The sequence below is a fragment of the Vulpes vulpes genome, unplaced genomic scaffold (genome assembly GCF_048418805.1).
Source record: "Vulpes vulpes isolate BD-2025 unplaced genomic scaffold, VulVul3 u000000698, whole genome shotgun sequence".
Taxonomy (NCBI): Eukaryota; Metazoa; Chordata; class Mammalia; order Carnivora; family Canidae; genus Vulpes; species Vulpes vulpes.
The window spans coordinates 918,324-929,335 of record NW_027325792.1 but is presented as its reverse complement, the minus strand read 5'-3'; the positions used below and the strand labels follow the sequence as shown (position 1 = coordinate 929,335).

Sequence of the window (11,012 nt, the reverse complement as noted above, 5' to 3'; positions counted from 1 at the left end):
GAAGAAACCATACCCATTCTACTAAAGCCGTTCAGAAAGACAGAAAGAGGTGGTATACTTCCAAACTTGCTCTATGAGGCCAGCATCACCATAATTCCAAAACCAAAGACCCCACCAAAAAGGAGAATTAGAGATCAATATCCCTGATGAACACAGATGCAAAAATTCTCAACAAGATACTAGCCAGTACCATCCAAGAGTACATTAAGAAGATTATTCACCATGACCAAGGGGGATTTATCCCTGGGATGCAAGGCAGGTTCAACACTTGTAAAGGAATCAATGTGGTAGATTATATCAACAAGAGAAAAACAGGAATAATATGATCCTCTCAATAGATGCAGAGAAAGCATTTGACAAAATACATCATCCATTCCTGATCAAAACTCTTGAGAGTGTAGGGATACAGGGAACATTCCTCAGCATCTTAAAAGCCATCTACGAAAAGCCCACAGCAAATATCGTTCTCAATGGGGAAACACCAGGAACCTTTCCCCTAAGATCAAGAACACGACAGGGATGTCCACTCTCACCAATTCTATTCAAAAGAGTATTAGTCCTAGCCTCAGCAATCATACAACAACAGATAACATGCATTATTGGCAAAGAAGAAGTCAAACTTGCCCTCTTCACAGATGACATGATACTGTACATAGAAAACCCAAAAAACTCCACTCGAAGATTGCTAGAACTCATAAAAATTTGGCAGTATGGCAGGATACAGAATCAATGCCCAAAATCAGTTGCATTTCTATACACTAACAATGAGACTGAAGAAAGAGAAATTAAGGAGTCAATATGATGTACAATTGCACCCAAAGCATAAGATACCTAGGAAGACCCTAACCAAAGAGGTGAAGGATCTATACCCTAAACACTACAGAACGCTCCTGAAGGAAATGGAGGAAGGCACAAAGAGACGGAAAAATACTCCGTGCTCATGAGGGTTGGAGGAACGAATACTGTGAAAATGTCTATGCGACCCAGGGCAATTTACACATTTCATGCAATCCCTATCAAGATACCATGGACTTTTTTCAGGGAGTTGGAACAAACCATCTTAAGATTTGTGTGGAACCGGAAAAGACCCCAAATAGCCAGGGGACTATTCAAAATGAAGACCACAGCTGGGGGCATCACAATGCCAGATTTCAGGTTCTACTACAAAGCTGTGGCCGTCCAGACAGTGTGGTAGTGGCACAAAAACAGACCCATAGATCAATGGAAACGAACAGCGAATCCAGAAGTGGACCCTCAACTTTACGGTCAACTGATATGCGACAAAGCAGGAAAGACTACGCACTGGAGAAAAGACTGTCTCTTCAATAAATGGTGCTGGGAACATTGGACATCCACATGCAGAAGAAGGAAACCGGACCATTCTCTGACACCACACACAAAGATAGACTCAAAATGGATGAAAGATCTAAATGTGAGACAAGAATCCATCCCAGTCCTCGAGGCGAACGCGGGCAACAGGTTTTTCAACTTGGCCACAGCAACGTCTCACAACATACATCCGCGAGGGCAAGAGAAACAAAAGCAACAATGAAGTATTGGGACTTCATCCAGATCGAAAGCTCCTGCACAGGAAAAGAAACAGTCCACAAAGGTAAAAGACAACCTACAGAACGGGAGAAGATACTTGCAAACGACCGCTCAGACAAAGGGCTGGTGTCCCAGATCTATAAAGAACATACTCAACTCAAGAGCAAAGAAACAAACAATCTGATCATGAAACGGGCAGAAGACCCGAACAGAAATCCCACAGGGGAAGACAGAGACACGGCCAACAAGCACATGAGAACATGCCCCGCATCGCTGGCCATCAGGGAACTACCGATCCAAACCCAAATGATGAGATACCACCTCACACCAGTGGGAATGGGGAAAAGTCACAAGACAGGAAACCACAAATGTTGGAGAGGATGCGGACAAAGGGGAACCCTCTTGCACTGTAGGTGGGAATGTGAACTGGTGCAGCCACTCTAGAAAACTGTGTGGATGGAGGTTCCTCAAAGAGTTAAAAATAGATCTTCCCTACGGTCCAGCAATTGCACTGCTGGGGATTTACCCCAAAGGTGCAGATGCAGTGGAATGCGGGGACACCTGCACCCCGCTGTTTATGGCAGCAATGTCCACAATAGCCAAACTGTGGAGGGAGCCTCGGGGTCCATCGAGAGATGAATGGATAAAGATGTGGTCCACGGCTACAAGGGAATATTACTCAGCCATGAGAAACCACAAATACCCACCATTTGCTCCGACAGGACGGACCTGGAGGGATTATGCTGAGTGAAATAAGTGCATCGGAAAAGGACAAACTTGATATGGTCTCATTCCTTTGGGGAATATAAAACCTAGTGAAAGGGAATAAAGGGAATGGAGAAAATGAGGGAAAATATCAGTGAGGGTGACAAAACAGGAGACACACCAAACTCTGGGAACTGAACAAGGGGTAGTGGAAGGGGAGGTGGGCGGGCGGTTGGGGTGACCGGGTGATGGGCACTGATAGGGGCACTTGGCGGGATGAGCACTGGGTGTTATGCTATATGCTGGCAAATTGAACTCCAATACAAAAATGTAAAAACAGAAAACATTTTGCTAATATTTAACATGGACTAGTATGTCCAAATGTTAGCTCACAACCCCTCCCATGAAATCTGACCAAATTAGAGTTCTCAATGCGATTTCACAATTTTGGCCACAAACTAATGACTGACCTTTTAAGTTAAAATGTGGACACATGAAACATAAAGAATACGGCTTAGGAGGTTTGTCTTAACAATGGCACACGAGCAAAACTGAATAATGATTCTGTTTTGTGCGTGTGGAGAGAGCAAAAGAGCAAGTGTAAGGAGCAGAGGGGCAGAGGGAAAGGAAGAGAGAATACGAAGCAGGCTCCATGCTGAATATGGGTGAATCTGATGACCTTGTCGTCATGACCAGAGCTGAAACCCAGGAGGCAGAGACTTAGCTGACAGAAACACCCAGGTGCCCCTAGGACAAGATTTCTTGAGGCTATTATTTAATGAATCAATTTTCATGTTACCCTCTGGGCTTTCATCCGTTGGCTGAACTTTTCTGTTATGGAAGATGGCAAATAGCTTTGGCCGTGATCCTGGGCAGGTGTACCCAGGTTGTCTGCTTGATTTCTGTTGCATCGTATTCTCAACAGCTCCTGGGAAATAAATGGACATAGAAAGAGCTGTTGACTGACAGGTTGTTGTTAGAAGAGCCTCGAAAATTAAGGAGTCAATCCCATTTACAATTGCACCCAAAAGCATAAGATACCTAGGAAGAAACCTAACCAAAGCGGTAAAGGATCTCTACCCTAAACACCACAGAAGGTTCCTGAAAGATATTGAGGAAGGCATAAAGAGGCACAGCTCCCCGCCTGCCCCCCCTCCATGCTTCTCCCTGAGGCCCCGCTTGCTGGGGCTCCGTGCTATCCTGAGCTAGGGCCCTTCCTGTCTTGTCTTGTTAGAAGCCGCCCGCCCCCACCGCCCCCCCCCCCCGCTTCTTTCTTTCTTTGTATCCACCTTCTACCTTTTTAGAAGGGAAAACCCTTCTCTTTAACTCTCAGGTCGCATTGGTAGGTGTCCAGGATGACTGGAAATTTATCTAGGTGGGTTGGCGGATCGGGGGAGTTGAGGACTCTACTCTCTGGCCTTCTTCCCCCTGTTGTCTCCTTTTTGTTTTAAAGCCCTTTCTGCGGATCCCTGGGTGGCTCAGCTGTTCAGCGCCTTCATTTGGCCCAGGGCGTGATCCTGGAGTCCCAGGATCGACTCCCATGTTGGGCTCCCGGCATGGAGCTTGCTTCTCCCTCCTCCTGTGTCTCTGCCTCTCTCTCTCTCTAGGACTATCATAAAGCAGTAGGACTATCAGCAGCAGTATGAGTTTTAGGTAAGACTTTTGTTATACTGTTGGAACTGCAATTAGTGGATGAGAAGGGCTCATACGTACTTAGCTAGTACCGGGCCATCTCTACACCATACTACTGTCTTCTCCACACAATTCCATAACTGCCTCAAAAAAGGAAAGGATATGCCAAACTTTTCTCTTGCTATGAAAAAGTTTTTTTTTTTTAAGATTTATTTATTTATTCATGATACACATGGGGGCGGGGGCGTGCAGAGACACAGGCAGAGGGAGAAGCAGGCTCCATGCCGGGAGCCCAATGCGGGACCCGATCCCGGAATTCCAGGATCACGCCCTGGGCAAAAGGCAGGCACCAAACTGCTGAGCCACCCAGGGATCCCCTGAAAAAGTTTTAATTGAAAACCAGGATTCTGGGCTGAATACAGCTTCAGCAGATTCCCCATTAAATTAGAAGGGGTTTTTCATTTAAGTCCTAGTGTTGATATGTCACTATGCTCTGTCGCTTTGAAAAGCGATAGTGCTTTGTTATCAGCACTGAGCCCTGACAGGCTTTTGATGTAGACTTAGACTAAAATAGATTGCCAGAATGATGAAGGCGCTGCTTACCTTCTAACACCTCCAGGCTGTGGATGTGGGCAAAGGTGCTGACCTATTGCTCTGTCCAGCCCAGTGGGTTTGATCATCTCCAGCTGAATATTTTCACATTTTAGATTGTAAGTTGAAATTGTAGAAGGGTTGATAGGTTTTCAACAGAAGCATGAATGTTACTGATAGCATATGATTTATGCCATCTAGAGACTTAATTTCTTAGGCAAATTGTTAATAATTAATTCTTGCCCTTTAACTTATACATTCTATTTAGAAAGTCTTTAAAGAAAGAAAACCGTACTTGGTGAGTTATAGAGGAAGTTGGCCTGCCAAAAAACATAGTCATTCCTTGAATTAAACACCATGTGCCAACCTTCTGCCAAGCACTGAGTTAGGTGTTGCAAACAGAAAGACAATTAAGAGTACCCGTCCTCAAGCAGAGAGATATATACAGAGGTAGATACTTATAAAATAATGCAGCAAGTGAAATATTATGCATAGAATATTACTGAAGCACAAAAAGCAATTATCTTGATATCTCTTAGGAAACAGGTAACAGAAATAGTGCATGTGTAACCAGTATCCTTGTTCCTAATGACCAGATCAGCACATTCAATGTATAGCTGAATGTTTAGATTGATATGACATTACCTTTCTTGGCTAGGAACAAGATTTCTCTTAGGAGAGGCTGAACACGCATATTCAAATAGAGTTTGCTATCAGAAAAGTGGAAAGGTTTTTGAGGGCTCAGAATTAGTATTTCTTCTTACATTTGCCACCCCACCCCCAGACACGCACACAGTTTAACTCTCTGTACACCATAGTGTCCCATGCCTTTCTGCTGTTGGCCATATAGAAAATAAATACTTTTTGAAAAAGCTTTGCTCTATAACATTTCCAGGCTCCTTCATGTGGGCTCACTTTTCTACTCAGCATGTTTCTCTACATTAAACTCTGGTAGATATGATAAGCAAGTAGCTAAAGAGCATTTAAAAGAGTTTACACTGTGAATGGAAAAATACAGATTTTACTGCCTTTGTTGCCTTTTAAAACTAAACCTCTTCTTGAATGTATTTGTATAGGATTTTCATAGCCCTCCCCTCTGGAGCAATGTTTTAGCAATGCTGCTCTGAGTTTTAATCACTGGATATTTGGTTTTTTCTTCCACACTAATTTCAAATCACAAACTAACATTCAAATTGAAAACAGTAATAGGTTTACAGTCTTTCAATTTACTTTTAACTTCATGCTATCTAAAAAAAAAAAAAAAAAACTTCATGCTATCTTTTCAGAGCATCTGATCAAGTTTAACACCATTGGATAGTTTAAAACTCAGTTTGCAGTAATCCACAGCCCTCAGAAATATTTGACTTCTACCTAAAAGTAAATAAAGGTAAAAAGTCTCTACATCTTCAATAAAAGTTTTCAAAAATGAATCAGCCACATGTTTTGAGTCCCATCTCTGTGAGCAAATTTCCAGAATAAATCATTTCTGGGCTTGGCTGAATTCCAGAGCACTGCAGGTCTCAGTCCAGAGGGCTGCATATATATGCAGATTGGCCATTCAAAGTTAAGGAAATACCTGCTTTCTATATTTATAGATGCTGCCACTTATATTTTGCATTTTATATGATCATTTCCTTGTCTACCTTAAACTATTAAGTTCATGAGTATGGGAATCTCTTCATTGTATTTCCAGCCATAGCTCACTCAGTACCTAGACCAACAGTAGGCACTCAAGGAATACCTGCTAAATCGCCAAATCCCGTGTTTAGGACTGTGAGTGAATAATGGGAACAGAGTTGTACTCAGATGTTAAAGATGACTTCGTATATATTGATCCCTAGATATATGAAGTCAAAAATAACAACAATAAGGAGGGCTTAGATAACTAAAAGTGTTCCTAGAGTAGTATAGCAAATAGGTTCCAGGGAGCTTCATGGACGCTTTCCCCTACCTCACTTATTAACTGGCATTAAGGTAGGAATGTATAGCACAATGCTTCCTTTAAGCAACAAACTTTCAGAAGTATTGCTCCAAGACACAACTCACATAGCAAATAAAGTATAATGTCTTAGAATGGTCTTTAGGACCTGAATTTCTAATTGAGATCTTGTTTTAACATTTTCCTAACTCACACACACACACACACACACACACACACACACACACAAACAGGGCATATGCAATATATACTTCTGTGTGTGTAGGTATATATATAAGAAATAGCAATGCTATCTATATACAATTGATACATATACTAATATATATGAGTAACTATATATTTATACATTATATAAGTAACATGTTTGTAATATTTAAATATTACATATGTGATATCTATGTAATACAAACTTATTTATTATAGAAGTCATAACTAAGTTATTAAGCTGTTATCCCTTTTGACAATAAATATCATCTCTCTTGGTCTTACTTACTCTCTATTTCCCAGTTGGGCTTTTAGGCATTTGATGGTGAGAGAATGAGTTAATTTTACCTCTCTAAACAAAGCCAACTGGGAAATGGCTTGGATGCCACCATGGAGGTAATAGAAGATGCCCAATTTTGGTAAATAAAAAACATGTGACTAGATGTCTCCTCATTATTTCAATATTGTATAAATAATACTCTTAAAAATATCAAACAGATCATAAGAATATCTTATAATATTTCAACTCCAATTTTATAGAGAAACACAAATTGTAGCTGTCAGAATGATCCTCTTTCCTAAGCAAAACAACTAACGTAGCAACAAGGTGTATGAGGAGATCAGCAATTTATAAAAGGACTACCTTTTGCTTCTAGTTTTAAATTCTTCACTGGGTCAAACTGTGACTTCATGGCTACTTATTTAATGTGTGTTTGTGTGCATAGGTCTGTGTTTTCTTTCCAGTTATGTTGCCAGTTTATTCAGCAATTTTACCATTTTGACAAAGGTTATGGATTTAAGACGTTTTATAGCAGAATTATTTATTATGAACAAAGTTTCATCTTAATAAAGATGTACTTGTATGGACAAGTACATTTTAATTTTTTCAAGATACATTAATGAAAAAATATTCTGGATCTGTTTTCATTCTTTCTTTTATTCTACACTCCTTCCCCACAAAAAAGTATGCACATATACATAATTATTTTTTACATAATTATTAAGACAAAATTAATATGATTCAGTCAGAGTTCAGGTATGACATTTGTTAATTCATATGGCTAGTGCTCGAAAGGAAATATTATTTATATAAAGGTAGTCTTATAGGGCTAAGCAACAAAAGAAAACCGAATTGAATATGGCAAATAACATGGAATTAAGTACTGTTTCAAGCGTAATTTTTTTTTAAATGTGGTCATTCTGCACTGTTATTCATTCTGTTCAAAGAAAAAGCAACCTTGAGTAATGTATTTTTAAAATCAGCAACTTAATTAGAGGAAAATTTTTAAACAGGCAAAACAAAACAAAACACCCAGAGTATGAAAATCAAAACAGGAAATTACGTTACAATAAGAGGTAATCAAATCATTCCTTTAAGAAGCGTAGAGGCGGCGGCCAAATGGCAGCGCCTGAGGAGCCGGATATAACCCAGGAGCAGACAGAGAAACTGCTGCAGTTTCAGGATCTAACTGGCATAGCAACTATGGATCAATGCTGCCATCCCTTGGAACAGCATTACTGGGACATAGAGGCTGCTGTACAGGACCGATTGAATGAACAAGAGGGTGTGCCAGATGTTTTCAACCCACCTCCATCCTGACCCCTGCAAGTTAATACAGTTGAGCACAGGCTCTACAGTTAGGCTATTGCAAGACCACAGCCAAGGGGGCTGCCTGGATGGGGTTATTACTTAATAATGCTTCCATTCCGATTTACCTACACAATACTTGATATATTTAGGTTTGCCCCTCGCAGCTGGGTCACTGACCCCGTTGGGGACATTGTTTCATTTATGCTCTCTTTTGAAGAGAAATATGGGAGGGCACACCCTGCCTTCCACCAGGGAACGTACAGCCAGGCACTTAACGATGCCAAGCGGGAGCTTTGGTTGCTTTTGGTTTGTCTTCATGGAGATGATCCCCAGGACTCCGATGAGTTCTGTTGCAACACACTCTGGGCCCTGAAGTTATTTCCCTAATAAACACTAGGATGCTTCGCTGGGCATGCTCCGCAAATAAACCTGAGGGATATAGGGTCTTGCAGGGTTTAGGAGGGAACACCTATCCATTCCTGGCCTTGATTATGCTGAAGGATCAGAGAACGACTGCAGTGGGACCCGATGACCTTATTAACCAGCTGACATGTATCATGGATGCAAACCAGACTTACCTCGTGTCAGAACGCCTTGAAAGGGAAGAACGAAATCAGACCCAGGTCCTGCGACAACAGAAAGACGAGGCCTATCTGGCCTCTCTCAGGGCTGACCAGGAGAAGGAAAGGAAGACACGGGAGGAGCCAGAGCTGAAGGGGCGCAAGGAGGAGGAGGAGGTGCAACAGCAAAAGTTGGCAGAGGAGAGAGGTGCGCGGAATCTACAAGAGGAAAAGGAGGGGAAGCTGGAGTATCTGCCCCCAGAGCCTTCCCCTGATGACCCTGAAAGTGTCAAGATCATTTTCAAATTAGCCAATGATTCTCGAGTAGAGAGATGATTCCACTTTTCGCAGTCTCTAACAGTAATCCATGACTACTTCTTCTCCTTGAAAGAAAGCCCTGAAAAGTTTCAGATTGAAGCCAACTTTCCCCGGCGGGTGCTGCCTTGCATCCCTTCAGAGGAGTGGCCCAACACCCCCACACTTCAGGAGGCCAGACTTAGCCACACAGAAGTTCTCTGTTCAGGACCTGAAAGATGAATGACATTTTTCTTCCCTCTCCCCTCCTAATCCCTAAAAGAAATGGAGAAACAAACAAACAAACAAAAACCGAGAGAGAAATTCATATTATTATTATAATACAATATTTTTTTTAAGATTGCTGTATCCTAAGGGAGGATCAGAAACCATGCAGCCCAAAAGAGTCACCACCTGTGTGTGTGTGTGCGAAGGTCAGCAGTGAACGTTCCCACTGGCAAGCCCACCCTTCCCTACTGCCTCTGCACCACACACCTTCCAAAGAAAGGTCGAAGGACTTCGACCCAGTCATTGTCCCAACTGGGGAAGGGGACATTCCCACTAGTTCTCATTCATCCTTGCTTTTATGAAAAATAAAAGTGGAAAAAAACATCTATCAACCAGCTACTACTGCAGCATCTCCTGACGACTTGCTTCTCCCACCACCAGAGAAGAGGCACAGAAGAGAGATGTTCCTTGAACTTCCCACATTTTATGAATAACTTCTAAATGTTTTTTGTTGCTTTTTAATGACCAAAGGAATGAGACTGACAATGTTGTGCCCCTAAGTAATAAGCAGGTCAGCACAAGGTGGGTGCAGCCCAAAATAGTCAGTCCTGCTCTGCTTGTCCAGGGGTAGGGGGTTTTGTTAAATTTCCTGAGTCCCACAACATAGCTGGGTTTTTTTTTTTTTTAACTTTATTTGATAAAGAGCCAATTCTTAAGCCCATGAATTCATGCTCTGGGCTCCTTAGCCCACAAGAGTGTAATAAAGGTGACCTGGGCTGGTTTGTGCTTATTTTTGCCATTGTCCCTCTCACATTCCTAGAGAGGTTGTTCTTTTTTGTCCAACTCTTGCTGTCCTTTCTTACCATCTATGCGCCTCGCTTGGAGTATTGGGAGAAATCTGGAGTTCATTGCCCCACAAAGTCTCTGTACAGATATCCCCATATATGCAGTGTGAACTCTGTGTATACTCATTAACTGCAGTTGTCCCTTGGAATCTGTACTAGATGGTTACTATGCAATCTGAACCAAAGGATAGCAGCTCTTCATTCCTCTTCTGATGTGTACGTGCTCTTCCTGCCCAGCCCCGAGTGTTCCTGAATTGCCAATCTTGGTGCCTTATCAAAGGACTAGCAGGGTCAATGGTAGAACCAGCAGAACCCCATGATGGTGCCCTGCCTGTATCAGTGGGAGAAGTGGGTGGTGGTGGTGGTGGTGGTGGTTCAAGGATAGAACTAGAAACCTTGAAGGGAGCCAAGACAGAACTCCAGGTGTGTGTAAACTGCTGGAAGGTACAGTTAGTTTCTGATATAGCCACCTGCTGGAGGCAGGTTTTAATCCTCTCCCTCTATTGCTGTTTTGAGGTAATAGGGGTTTTTTAACCTCTGGATGGATGTCCCTTCTTTGGTTGAGTTTATGGTAATGGGTACATGGGTCATGCCATGTATTATTAACAGATGTCAGCATGAGCTGGCAAATATTCCAAAGTGTTCTATAGCTAGACTGGTGCAGACTTGTAACACAGCAACCTACTGAAGTAACTGGAGCCTAGCATGCTTTGAGGCCAGGCTTCATATCAAGATAAAACATAACGTGGTAGATTTGCAGTCTCCAAAGGCTTTCTCTCTTGCTTCCCTAAAATCTAAGGGCAACTCTTTCTCTTTTAGGTAGCAGTGATGTACGTGGCTTCTCCTCTGCATCCCACAGTGGTTGGGGTAAACAT

The 11,012-nt window shown here is 42.1% G+C and overlaps 1 pseudogene; it reads left to right on the top strand.

The window, feature by feature from the left end:
* Positions 1-3,894: 3,894 nt before the first annotated feature.
* On the top strand, positions 3,895-9,797 carry LOC140597387 (FAS-associated factor 2 pseudogene; annotated as a pseudogene).
* Positions 9,798-11,012: the final 1,215 nt, after the last annotated feature.